Raw genomic sequence first — 15,251 nt, 5'->3', positions numbered from 1 at the left:
CTTCGGCGATTTGTCAATATGTCAAGGATGTCAGAACATTCCCCTCACCACCAGTAGATATATATTTGAAACACAGTATGCATTTGATTCAGTCGTTGTTCCAAACACAGTGAAGGCAAGTTGCCTCCATACATATTTGACAAAAGCGCACACAAGATTTCACTGAGTTTCATTGTGCTGCGCCGCCTCACCTCGCGCATTTGGGTACTTCATCTCGCATAACCACTAGTTTTCAAAAATAAAGAAGTCTGACCTTTGGTTGTTCATCAACTAAGGAGACAAAGACTATCGGTTATGTCTTAAGCACAATTTACTTTACAATAAAAATATTTCCTAAACACATCATTATATAAACTTTGGGGACGACAAAAGGTGCCCAAATAACAATACCTGTATCCTTGTGTCATGTATTGGAACGCGTTATATTCTGAGTAGATTATAATTGCAGTTTAAATAGTAGTTACACAGACCACCAGATAAGTTACCAGATGCCACCGAAAGATAGTGTACGTAATGAGAGTGTATTATTACAATTAAGTTTGACATTCGACACACCTGTATAATTTTACTGATACCATCAAATGTGTTTTAAATATATAAATCCGGGCGAATTATCCTGGTTACAACAATTCGCCATATACCTACGCGGTATCCTTATTTCTTCACCAATACCTTGGTATAAAAATGATTTCATTAGGGAGGAATGTTGCCTGACAAATTAAATGATTCATTTCTCAGAGGTGTTATTATTTTCAACTAAACATTTGACTATTCACAGGGAGCAAATATAACAATTATCCTGTTGGTCATCCTGAACTTAAGGTTGGAATAGATTGCGAATTTGAAGTACCAATCGTCACGTATTGCCTACAGAAGGTACATTCTATCATTCCAGTTTGTAAATTATGTATAACGCAAATTGAATTTCGGAAAGGTAGGTTTTAATTTAAACAGCAGCAACATATATGTTCATGTACATCCTTATCGTATTTCTTACGCTTACGTTAATGATGAGTCAAGTCTTCGTGAGTCAAACAATGCGTACACAAATAAACTTAATCCACATACAAATCATCTACGTGATACTGTCTTGGAGATAACGCAATCAATGCAAGTTTTATAAATAAAACAATTGTGTGTTTATTAATGACGTGATTTCTATTGGTAATGCTTATTTTGATATTCGGTATAAATGCGTTTTAAATTAATTTAAACCGTTTTTTTAATTATATACGCTGTACCCAAATGGGTGGCTTACTATATCTGCAAAGGTAAACACACAATGTATTGAAATCAAGTGCTATTTTAACTATAACTTTAGGCCTACCTATGAACGAGTCACCTTCTTCTATCATTTCAAATACGACTAAGCTTCTTAAATCTGATGAAAAAACTCGATTGGTGCACGGATTAATTCAGATTCCACCTTCCTTCTTTTAAAGGAATAAAAAATACGGAACTCTTACCGATATGCTCAACAACAAACTATGACACTACACTTCAGGTATACTACACGTACTGAAGCGTAACCCCATTCCGTCAAGTGATGAACCGGTCAATGGAATGGGAATACCTTCTGTTGAAAAGTGTTCTGTACAAACTTTGTATAAAGTATCAAGGAGTGAATGTTTGAAAAATAATTGAAGTAGTTGTATTCTATAAACAAATTAAAAAGCTTGTCAATTTTATTACATATCTTTGATTTTGAGTATGGATGTATCAAGATAAGATCCAGGGTACAATTTTCACATGGTAGCAGAGCGTGGTTGGAGAACTTGAATAACTAAAAAAGGATTAGCTTGGAAGTTGGTGCCTTGCAGTTGAAAAATAACGACAGATGTCACAAACTGGAACAATGGCGGAACAACAAAATGAGCTGAACTCCATAGAAAAACTTAAGGATTCAGAGGGTTACTCTCTGTGGAAGTTTCAAATAGATATTCTGTTGAAAGCGGCGGGTATTTACGGACACGTTGACGGTACAGAATTATGCCCTGAACCGGTAGAAGGAGAAGGTAAAACTGCAGTTGAAAATATAATTTCTAAATGGAAAAGACAGGATGCCAAGGTTAAAAAAATCTTAATTACTACAGTAGATAAAAGCGTGCTCATACATTTAATGACCAAAAGTACGGGAAAAGAAATGTATGACACTTTAAAAAGTATTTTTGAGCGTGATACCGATACTTTGAAATGTACGTTGTTAAGTAAATTCTATCAATTCAAATTTGATGATAGACAATGTGTTGCGGAAAATGTTGCATCACTACAAAACATTGCATTCAGGTTAAAGTCTTTAAACGAAAATGTATCGGATACTATGCTAATGTCAAAAATATTATTAATGTTACCTGACAAATTTTCTCATTTTGCAAGTGCATGGGAATCTACTGCTGTAGGAGAAAGGACGCTATCAAACCTGGTGGCACGTCTTTCAACGGAGGAACTAAAAACCAAATGTGATGACATTCCAGTGGAAGCTATTGCATTTAAAATTGCGGAAAGGACTAAGTACCGATGTAGAAAATGCAAGCAGCGAGGACATTTTGCACGTGATTGTAAAAGAAACTTAGATCGTTCGAATTCTAACAACGAGCTAAGACAACCGGAAAGACTGCATTGTACCATCTGCAAACGTAACAATCACGACACAAGCAAATGTTTCTTTAGAAATAGGGACAATCATCAAGGAAAAGATAAAGACCAGAAAAACGTCATTTTTCTAACAGGTAATGACCCCGATGGGAATTTAATCGTGGACAGTGGAGCCAGTTGTCATATGACGATTGATATAAGATTGTTGGAAAATGTAAAACATGCAGAACTCGAATTTACAGTTGCAAACAACTGTAAAATGGCGGGAACAGCTACGAGAACCATAAAAGGTAACAAGTGTGATCTTACAAATGTGGCGTGCGTTCCTGATGTAAGCACAAATCTCATATCCGTCACCATAATTACACAGAATGGCGGAGACGTAGTATTTGAGAAAGATAGTGTTATTATAAGAAAGGATGGTGAAGTTTTGACTAAGGGAAGGAAAACAAATCAAGGCTGGTACGCCGTAAACATAGAAAGTGAAAAACCCAAAGTCCTACTGACACAAGAAATATGGCACAGGAAGCTGGGACATCTTGGTACAAATTTGAAAAATCTTTGTAGCATGGCTGACGGCATACAATTTAGAGAAAATAAAGATTTCTCTTGTGAAGTTTGCATAAAAGCGAAACATGCAAGAACACCTTTCTTAGGTAGTCTTCCAGAAGCTTCGGAGGAACTAGAAATTATACACACGGATGTGTGTCAAATAGAACATGAATCGTATTGTAAAGAAAAGTACTTTATCTCATTTTTAGACGACTATACTCATTATTGTGAAGTTTATCCTTTCGAAAAGAAGTCGGATGTGGTAGAAATAGTCAAGAAATTTATCAACAAGGTGGAAACACAAAAGGGTAAGAAAGTTAAAGTTTTGAAATGCGACAATGGTACAGAATTTCTGCGATTAAAAGATTGGTGTGCGAACAAAGGAATTGTTATAAATTGGACCACTCCGTACAGTCCACAGCTTAATGGAAAAGCGGAACGTCTAAATCGTACATTGTGCGAAAAAAATGCGTGCACTGTTGTTTGACGCTGAAATTGAAAAGACGTTCTGGAATGAAGCATTAAGAGTAGCTTGTTATGTAACAAATAGGTCACCATCATCAGCGATAATTGGTAAAACTCGGAATTGAGGCCTGGACAGGCGTTAGACCAAATTTGAAGAATTTTCAAATTTTTGGTAGTGACGTGTATGTAAAGGTTTTGCCGAGTACAAAGAAATTGGAATCAAAATCGGTAAAATTGAAATTGGTTGGTTATTCAGCAATTGGATATCGTTGCTGGGATGAAAACAAACAAAGAATTGTAATCTCACGAGATGTGCAATTTGTAAAAGAAACAAAATCATCTGAAGATGTTTCTCAGATTGTTAGAGAAACACAAATTATTAATTTATCTGCTGGAACAAGAACGTAATAGTGATGCTGATGAGTCGTATAATGATATGCTGTTGCCAGAATATTAGAATGACAGTGACGAAAATTATTTTAATTCTGATATCATGGACGACACGGATTCTGAAGAAGGAAATAATGCAGATCTGAACAGAAAGGGCCTTCTAGGACTAAGAGATCGAACTCGTCTGGGACGACCAGCATATTTTAATGATTACGTTATGTTAACATACACTGACGTAATGAAAAGTGTAGATAAAGAGCTTTGGGAGAAAGCGATAAATGAGGAAAAAATGTCTATTGCGAAAAACAAAACCTGGATTCTTGTAAAAACCGAAGAAGCGAAAGGCACAAAAATTTTGAATAGCAAATGGATATTCAAAGGAAAAGAAAATGGAACCAGGAAAGCTAGACTAGTTGTAAGAGGTTTTCAACAAGAAAGAGGAATAGATTTTCAAGAAACATATAGTCCTGTGGTAAATATGACAAGTTTGCGAGTACTTCTTACTATCGTCTGCTGCTGCTAAAGAATTTAAAATAAGAATCTTTGATGTAAAAACAGCGTTTCTTCATGGGGAACTGAAAGACGAAACATTCATGCAAATTCCGGAAGGTTATCCAAAGAAGGAAGGAATGATATGTAAGTTACAGAGAAGTTTATATGGGTTAAGACAATCACCGTTATTGTGGAATCAAACTTTGACGAAGAGGCTCAACAAAATTGGACTGAAACCACTAAAATGCGATAGTTGTATTTTTAAAAATGAATCAAATACTGTCTATCTTGCTGTATACGTGGACGACGGAATAATTGTGGGGAAGAATTTGCAAGAGGTAGATGAAATTTTGAACAATATCAAAAAGATGTTCGAAATTACAGTAGATCATTCAGCAGGAACATTCATAGGAATGGAAATTTCACAAGAAACGAATGGAATTCGTTTATCACAGTCTTTGTTCTGCGAACAAGTAGCAGAAAAATTTGGTTTGACTAATGCTAAGGATTCGGAAATACCAATCATGACAAAAGATGAGACTGATCGAAATTTAAAAGGTATTTTCCCATATCGTGAAGCAGTAGGAAGCCTGCTCTACCTCAGTTCAAAAACACGTCCGGACATCAGTTTTGCTGTTGGAAAGGAATCTCGATACCTGGAAAATCCATCAGACTCGGATGTAAAAAATGTAAAACGTACAATAAAATATTTGAAAGGAACCAAACATTTAGGTTTGTTCTTCAAAAAGAATGGAAATTTGAATGAGATGGTAGTGTACACGGATAGCGATTATGCTAATGATCTAGAAAGTAGACGTAGTACTACTGGATATGTATGTTTCCTTAATGGAACACCAATAAGCTGGTGTTCAAGACGGCAACCCATCGTAGCACTCTCATCTATGGAAGCTGAATTCATAAGTGCAGCTGAAGCTCTGAAGGAAGTTTTATTTTTGAAAGCCTTGATTGAAGAGTTGATAGGCGAAAATTTAAAAATTAAATTTCAAATTGATAACACGAGCACAATCGCACTAATAAAAAATGGGAAGTTTAATCAGCGCAGCAAACACATTGATGTGCGGTATTATTTCATTTGTGAAAAATTAAGTGAAGGTGTATTTGATTTAATACATTGTCCCACCGAATATCAAATAGCCGACATACTTACTAAGCCATTATTGCCAATTAAATTTAAACGGTTTAGGGATGTGTTAATGAACTGAAAGTGATGAACATTGTTGTGCAAAGTTTGAGGGAAGGTGTTGAAAAGTGTTCTGTACAAACTTTGTATAAAGTATCAAGGAGTGAATGTTATAAAAATAATTGAAGTAGTTGTATTCTATAAACAAATTAAAAAGCTTGTCAATATTATTCAATATCTTTGATTTTGAGTATGGTTGTATCAAGATAAGATCCAGGGTACAATTTTCACACCTTCTAAGCTTTTGAATGAATGTAGAACGTTTCTGTGATTCTGACATAACATTTTGTGTCAAAAAAATGAAGCTAGTTATAAAAAGCGGTAAAAATAATATAAAAACAATCCCAAGAACAAAACGGGTCAAATTACATTTAACAACCGAAAACTTTACTTGCAAACACGAGAATTCCAATACAACACTATACCACCTTTTCCTTCAGAAACAGTTCATCCATATTGGTCAATTCTAATAGAAAAAGTTCTGATTAATCAATGGAAGCGGTAGCTCATGAACTCACTGAAAGCTTGGCCAAATATGCGGCTGCTTGCTTTGAAACTGAGGATCCCCCAGACCAAAAAAAAACCCACTGAGTTTATTGATAGTGGTGCACTGCGTAGATACACAAAAATTAGCCACAACTTTTAAATTTTACGCGTACATAGTTAACTCCTATATTTAATACATCTTCTTGTAACAAACGGAAAATGATACGCATCTGTGTCTTGTGGCAATAAAATAGTAGGTACACAAGCTCAAGAGGAACCTTCTTTTGATATAATCAACCAAATAAGCGAGTAATCTGATACTAAAAAATTTACACTCCTCAAATGAACCTAGCGTGATAAGTACCCAAGACCAAATTTACTTATATTCCAAAATTCAGGATAGTGGGTTTCCGGTCTCGTGACGGGGTAACTGATTTTTTAAATATAAAATACTCTTCCTCAACAGGTGTGACAGTAGACGTCAAGGTTGTCTTGCTCTTGATGAGTTCAAAGGAGACTGCAAAACTAGGTAAAATGGTAAGTATGCTCCAAATAGCTGGGAATTTGCCAGAAGTCTGTCTGGAACCCCTACTTGGCAGAAACCTCGGGATCACCAGACTGCGTAATATTCTGATAACGAAACGGATCTGACTCAGCAAGACGGTCACGTCCATCCCATTACTTTTCTTCGTGGCGCGGACTTACCAGCCAGGACCGCACTCGTAAACTATTTGTCCGTAACAAAATCTGTCCTCAAATATGACACCCTGAATACTTTGCAACGCTCCATCCTAAAAACTCTCGTAATCCCTTAAGTTCCGACATAAACTTGGAAGAACCCACCCACAAACCACTACTAAAATCAAGCCTACACCTATGATTATTGGACTCGCTAGCGTATTTTTTTTTAATGAATTAGGACACGTGTGTAGGTGCGATTTTCATTAGATTTTGGTGCTTGGAACTATTTAAATAGTAATTTAAGGGTTTATAGTTGTGCTTTAAAGTGACATGGTTTTAGGGGTTGAGTATTATAAGGTATTCAAGGGTTTCATTATGGAGTAGATTTTAGTAAAATTTGGGTAACGTACACCTTTTTGTGAGCACCAAATAACGGTTCTTCTGGTTTGAGCTTTCCTCTAAAGAGCATCGTGTAGTCACAGTCACAGGGATGAGAAATACTGTAACCGCACTAGTTATGACATCTAAGGCTGTGATTGATCGCGAATCTCAACTGTAGGCTTGAAATTCTCGCACGAGGGCCCGAATACCCGTCCCAGGGCCGGGATCTTGCTAACAAAAACGTTTCTGTTTAGAGTTCATCTGCGATATGAGTTGCGATTTACTAATTTCGACATACTTTGCTGTTAACGATGAATTTGCTTTCTAAGGTCATTTAATTTTCCATGTTGCTGTTAACAAATAGTTATTTGTTTCATTAGTACAAAAAATGTCAGTTTTCGGAACGAGGAAGATAGTTGCTGGACGACGCGTTAGCGGAGTCCAGCAACCTTCCGAGTCCCGAAAACGCATTTTTTGTACGAATAAAACATAAAATTTTTTCTCCAACCCCCTTTACTTCAAATTATATTCGAATTTAGATTCAGTCACAGTTTCACTACTAGTATAAGAACTTCTGCTTTCTTGTCCTCACGTGTCATGCCACTCTAGTTTTTAGGTTAACTTATAACCTATTCGTTCTTACTTCTTACTTCTCACCTCTCGCGACTTTGTAGGGAGCAAATCTTGAGGTAGCATGTTCTGCCGTTTCTATAATCTCTGGCGGAGTGCAATCCATGTCGCTATCAGTTTCAGTCATTTTATTGTATACACAATTAATATTGTTATATTTTGTATTGAAATAAAAAACTTACCATACAGATTTTTAATTAAAATTAATTGCGATTAACTTTTTCAAATTTTGAATTCAAAGTGACAGATAATAGTGCAATGGGTCTGAAATAGATGGCGTTACGCGCGACGGCGGGTTGTATACGTATTAAAATTACGTTCACGGAATATGTAAATTATGTTACACATGGTTTAAATAAAAATAGCGAGCGTAAATCATTTTCAATACATGTACATACGTATAGGTAACATCATTATTTGCATTGAATATGCAAAAATATTTGATTTGTATGTATAGAAATATCTTACAACCTGCAATGTAAAACGATGTCAATGTGACATATCTCCGTGATTGTAATTTTTTAATTGGCCAACTTTCAAGGTCAATTTCTTTTTGGTACTAGGACCAAAAGTATCCACTTTTTGTACAGTTGCCATGGTGAAAGCGATTAATCCGCAAAACGTCAATTTTAGATACCGAACAGTGTCACAAAATAGCGTCTTATTCAGGTGGTTGGAGCAAAAAGGTTTTATTCTCCCAAAGATGAGTAAGTTATTGTACAGCTACCTTGTTTTGTTGCCTGTTTGCACTTCGATAAGTTCTTTGTTTTGCAACTTGCTTTTAGCCTGCTTTTATATCATCTTATACATTGATAACAGTTTCACTGTTGCCTATTTGAGATGATTAACTATTAAGATAACTGATCAAAATGAGGTGGATTGAAGCAGGATTTGTTCCGTTTTGGAGGGAATAACCATTTTTTAAACGTCTCCGTGGAACCTGGCGGTTAATTATAGTGCAAGTGAATGGTTTCCAAATACGGACTGGCCGACTAATTGCATGAGAAAGCTTTCCGCACAAGTCTGGCGGGAGATTAGACAGAAATAACGTGTCCGTTTTTGATAAGTTGGGTACGTTTTAGAGAGCCACTTATATGCTGAGGGTTCTAGCACAATTCCAAAAAAGCTGATGCAGTGGTTTCTGGCTAATTGCTTTTCCAAACGTGGGGTTGGTAACGGGAGTTGAAGTAAAACTCGTAAAGTTGGCTGCTGAAATGATTAGCATCATCTTGAAGGCGTGTTTGTGAAGAATGGAAAAAGTAGGGATGAAGACGAGATAGGTTTTTCGGAACTTAAGCGTTAGGAGGCCAGCGTGAGAAGTATGGTGGTGGTGATAAGTTACGTGTTCAGGTCACCATGGCGCTAGAATTCGAAGTTTATCGAGATACTTAAGAAATCTCGTTAAACAGTGCAAAATAAGTGTGCAAAATCAGCAAAAATTATTGGATCGAGCGGGTGCAGAATTACATTAAGACAAGGGTCTTCACAACAATAAGGAACGATACAGGTTGTAAACCAAGTTATACTCGTAATACGCTACTCCGAACTATACAAGTAAATGTTAATTAAATTAATTTCAGTTAAATAAAAAGTGGTCCCATTATAACGAATTTTCGCTATCAAACGTTTGTTCAAAGGAATTACTTAGATAATTTCACGTGTGGTATTTCAGCGACAATTCAATGCGATTATTCAATGACATTTGTCAAACTTCCAACAGTGAAATGTCGCAAAATTTTGTCGTTTGTTAATCAATTTCGACAACCGACTTATACCAAATAGCATTACATTTAGGTTAGTAATTATCGTGCAAATCAAAAAATAAACTAATATGATACATTTGAAATCTGGCGTATTTATAACGCAACCGGCGAACATAGACGAACTAAGACAGAGAATAATTCAAGAATGTCGAAATATTGCAAAACCAACATTTGAAAAGGTTCGACAAGAGTTTGAGAATAGATTATAACTGGCGATCAAAAATGAGTTGCTATCGAGTCGGCTTTGGAAGTTCAAGTTAAATACGATTTTCCATGTTTATTTTTTGATTTGCACGATAATTACTAACCTAAATGTAATGCTATTTGGTATGGTTGGAAAGCATTTTTTCAGAGCTTTCCAACGACGTATCACACATGGGGGGTCACTATTTAAGATTTAAAAGTTGGGGTGGCTGGGGCGCAGGGGGTTGGAGGGGGTGCGTCGCCAACTATGTCATTGTGATTCCCCTTCCGAATTACCGAAACGGATTTTGATTTTTTTAAATATCTCGTTTATTTACTAAGATATGGGGGGTGGTAAGTTTTCAAATTGTCACCCTGTATATGAAAAACCAATTCGTCTTCTTCAAAGTAATACCAGATTTTCCCATCCAATGAGTGATGCCCTTCGAGAAATACGCTCGTAGAACCGGAGGCGCTATCAGTAAACTTGTAAAATAAGGTAAGTTCATCTTTTTTATAGTTGTAAACTCAATCCATTTCCGCGACTTTAAGGGCAAACAATATTTTAATTGTTATTATTTTCAATAGTAAAAAATGAAATCCTTAACGACACTTTTATGTTTAAATTGTATTTATAAGAGTATAAGTATCTTGTAGTCTTGGAATTCATAGATTCTAGTTCTAAAATTGCAAATTGTGCTTTAAATAATGGGTAGAACGTGCATTGTACAAATTGCGCAGATTTGGCACTGTACAAGTGTACACCTACCCCTATAGGTACCTACTGCCACCAACATCTAAACTGATTACGAGCGATACCGTTAACCAGCCCTTCACGGATTCCAACGATACCGTAAAAGACTAAGAAAAGCTAAATAATTGGGGGTCGCTTAAGAGATGTAAATTTAGCGTTATTGAATATTTGTTTGTGACCTAATTTATAGTAAAAACACGGTCACTGTTCCAAAATAAAAGCGAAAGGACAACATTATATTAGGTACGGCAAAAAACCCTAATGTATTAATAATGACTCGCTATTTGGACGATAATATCAATATCAACTTCATTCGTTGGCATTAAGTAGGTAAGTAGTAAACTGTGTCAGAATCTCTTGAAGTGGAGTGCTTTAGTCGATCAAACGTTTATTCCGAATCAAAGACTTTTTGAAAAACAAAGTGTACAAGCGGACGGATACTGATGTGGAAGAGGAAACGGTTTCCTAAGAAGAATTTATGTTATAGGTATATACTTAACACATTCGGATATCTTATCAACCGTTTAAGTATACAAGTTGTTTAATGTAGGTAACGTGTATTGCTAAGATTACATAATTTGGGACAGAAACAGTGCTTAACTTATCGCTAGACAATTTTTGATAAAATTTGAAAACCTTCGAACTGTGAAATTATTATGCAATTCGGCGCAAGTGGCGAAATCGATCTGCGTTGCATTGGGAAATTTAATTAATGGGGGTCATGTTTACGTTTCCTCTTCAGACGAATTTTAGTGCCGATGACATTGGCGCCTAAATACTAATTCTTCACTGCCACTTGGACTGAGCGCCACAGTGAATGATTCGGAATAGACTACCTATAACAAAAGAACCATCGATTTCTACTAAATTCATGGGAACTCAACGCGTTCGGCTACGGTTTGGTAGCTCTCCATCAACATATCCAGAGGATCGCTCGTAGGATTTTGGATCGCAATTAACAAAAAAAAATGTATGATATCGTCGTAGTACCATGAATTTTTTTGGATTAGGTGCAAAAGGGCTAACATAAACGAGGTAGATATTTCGAAAACTGCAGAAGCAGTTTACGCAGACAGAGAAGGTGGCTGAGGTTGCTTGGGTCTTGGAACTCCATCAGATACCTCCATTTTGATAAATGAAACTACATAACCAGTGGTTGACCGTTTGCCTAATCAGCGTCCGTTCATCATTTCACTTCAACTCGCGACTTAAAGTGTAAAGTTTCTTTGATTAAAAGAAAAACACGCTTCACCGCTGACCAGTGAATTTTTGTTGAACTACGACAAAGCTCCAATGGCGTAAGAAATATTTGGTCTGCTGATTTGTTCTGCGTATAATGGGTAACCAATTGACAGCCAGATATATCCTTCATCTCATTAATTTCTCCTTCGGTAGATGGTGAAAAAAATGTTGGGATCAATCGGATCGCATTTTCTTGCAGTTGGCAATTCTGTATTTTATGTTGAAATAAACACTGCTGTAGGACAGATCCTAAAGTCTTCTTAGGTCATCTTTGGATTCGACAGGCACAAAGCTGGACGAACGGCTGGTAGTGTTTTACTTGTTACCGTCGGTGCCTCGCTCGTATGGCCAGATAGTCACGTTATCGGATGTACCATGGACTTTGTACGTGCTCGGTTGCTCAACAAGATTGTGAAACGCGCAAATAACGGCGACGGCGGTACTAATAATGACTCGGGCTGCGCATTCGCCAAAGAAAGAAACAGAGCAACAAGCAGAAGTATAAGTGCTACATTTGCGGAAAAGCTGGACACACGCGGGCGGAGTGCCCGAACAGAGACAAAAATATGTCAAAAGACACAAACAGAGGAAAGGCCGAATATCAATGAAAAGGAAATTGTGTTCGTAAGTAAGTCGGTGAATGTGCCAAGCGATTCGCGGAAGAACGTTTCGTTCGGGCGCATCGGATCATTTGGTTGGATCGATTGATTGGATTGGACAAGTCAGTTTTGATCAAAGTGGATTTTGGACAGACGCTTAAGGGCAACTATTGTGGTGTTGTGAACATAGTGTCGAAGATCGGAAACAGAAGAGTGTTGTCAGCGAAGATCAATTGAGACAATCCATGTTGGGGGTATCCTGGCGGGACATGGTTACGATTAGAGCCGCCTCATCTCACGTGTTGGAATAGCTTGAGTGACGTTGTGAGGTCGAACGACTGTAGTCAGGGAGGTAGTACAAGGAGCCCGAATTTGAGGCCTAGGTACGCGTGGACGTTATCCACCCTCCTATCTTAATCCAGAATTTTGTTCTAAATTGATTTATCGTATCATCCATTTGCATTTATGATGTCTCTAGTGTTTGTTTTATTATTTCATTTAATTGTATTTGAACCGATGACCCGATTTTTTTTTCGATTTGAGATGTTGGATTTCTCTTGAATTTTATTGCAGTTGATTTATTTTTCGTATTAGTGTGGCGTATGCCAGGTTTTTTTTTAGTACAAGACATCCCACTTGCCCTTTATGAGTACCCTCTTCCGACACTTCGTTTTCGAGATATTCGTTTCGACCTAACCAATAGATATGTCTCGTTCGTCCAGACGTTTCATTTTGCCTGTGTGGGCACTCACCTCCGACATACGGTTTTCGAGATATTTGCTTTGAAAGTGTTAATATCACCAATGGATATATTTTTTCCAGACGTGATAAATAAATACTCGTAGCTATTACCTAAATTCAGCCGTTTTTGAAATATCTTAATTTTTATGTCAAAAATTTGTCACTTTTTCTGTATAAGACCTGTTATTATTTATTTAGGCCGAATTTTCTTTTAATAGAAGAGGTTCCGTTTTAGTGGCGAAACTTTGATTATGAATAAGTGCTGAGGAAGAGTTAATTGAAAAAGTCCTTTAAACTATAAGTGTTGTTTAATGGATACCCCGTATTTTATTAAGAACAAAAATAACGGTTTTCGAAATATTAGCTATTGAATATTGTTTCTATTGTAAAAATGTACGGTTTTAAGAATTTTTGACGAAAAAAAAAACAACCGAGCCCTAAAGAAGAATAAATATTTAAATAAAAAAGCAATTTGGCACCTAACAAAGATCAGACCTCTTTTACTTTTAAATCTTTCTGACACCTCTCGATCCTGATGAATGAAGCAGAAGGAAAATGAAGGGGTTGATGAAACTGACCAATACGATTAAATAGTTGACTTTTTTGCAGTTTTTTTAAACAGTTTTGTGTTATATCTTAGGTTTAGCGAGGTCTAATCAGGTCGTGAATGTCAAAGTGGAGAGCAAATGATTTTTGGATCCAATTGGGAATTGTGTGAAGACGTCGTTAGAGCATTTAAATGCTGCGGTACACATTAAATTGCTACCTGATAAGATTTCGGGCGAAGAACGTTCATTAATGTATTTGTTACATAAATAAAGATGGTCTCGGTGACCACTAGCAATGTTCTCATTCTCAGTCAAGTCTGGGGTCTCGAACGTTTTCGCTTGGATCAACTACATTCCTCGCCTACTCAAAGTAACGGGTGACCGGAAGGAATTTTACCGAATTTGCAAACACATAGATCGCATGAGTGATCTCCAAACTCCTCTCGTATCAGTATTACATGTCATCCTATTATTGATAATGATTAATTAAACTCAATCATGTGTTCTACTACGCTATTCCCCAGCAACACAATTTATTCAGATTCCGAACCATTTTGAAGTACAAAACCTTTCTTATCAAACTGATAAAGGTACATTATCTAATAATAATTAATACGCTGTACCTACTTGTAGGGTTAAGGTAAATTTGTAAGATGTTATTAAACGTAGGTATAATATTCGAGAATATCTATGTGGCTCAAGATGTACTTACGCAATCTTATCTTATCCACAATCCACCTCTCAACAGCTTCCGTACTTAATTATTACAGCAAATTGCGATTCCTAATCTTACAAATATTTTCGGTTTTTTTTTATTATGCCCGAGCTTTCCAAATGACACAGAAATAATGATTTTATCATAATTTAGGTAAAATCACGTAACCGTTTGACTTTGCTTTGCCATACCAGAACTTTAAGCTACTGAACTCCAAAAAAAATCGAATTAAGTATTTTCAAAGCAGTATGGCACAGGTGGACAGACGGACAGATATAAGTGATTTGAAATTTTAAAGTGTAACAATTTTTGATTCTTTAAAATTTTTTCAATTCAAAAAATGAAAATTTGAACCCACTCATTTTTAAACAACATTAAAGTGGATGTTTTCAAGTGTTTCCAAAGTTTCTAGACCCCTCATGAATGTTATACAAACTTTAATAGTCTTCAGAACCTTTAAGGTTCTTTGAGTTCCATGTTGTTTTTGTTGTCTTAGAAGTCTTTAAAAGCCTTTGCCGTCTGATACGAGAAACGCGCTTTATGATATTACGTGACCAAGATCTTGATCTAGTTAAAGATTAAAAAAACTAGGAGTTGTTATCTTGTAAAAGTGTTGAGAATTTTTAAAAAAATGCTAGAAAATCATTTGTTATTAAAACACATACAAAACATTTGTTTCAAATAAAGTCCCAAAGGCCGTTAGTTTCATCCTTCTATGTGTTGTGGTTGCCAAAAAATATCAAAGAAACTTTTTAGGTGAGATCTAGATCGAAGGGACTCGCGGGAGTTTCCACGGTATTACAGATGCCCCACAGAAACGCTTCGGGATTAGA

The 15,251-nt window shown here is 36.3% G+C and overlaps 1 protein-coding gene across 1 annotated transcript in view; it reads right to left on the bottom strand.

Moving 5' to 3' along the window:
• LOC116178519 overlaps nt 1–15,251 on the bottom strand; it is a 50,523-nt gene that overhangs the window by 4,789 nt on the left and 30,483 nt on the right. The gene's annotated exons all lie outside the window — the stretch shown is intronic.

This window comes from Photinus pyralis, unplaced genomic scaffold (assembly GCF_008802855.1).
Source record: "Photinus pyralis isolate 1611_PpyrPB1 unplaced genomic scaffold, Ppyr1.3 Ppyr1.4_LG8, whole genome shotgun sequence".
NCBI classification, from domain to species: domain Eukaryota; kingdom Metazoa; phylum Arthropoda; class Insecta; order Coleoptera; family Lampyridae; genus Photinus; species Photinus pyralis.
The sequence above is the reverse complement of the archived record's forward strand: the minus strand, read 5'-3'. Positions and strand labels throughout refer to the sequence as shown.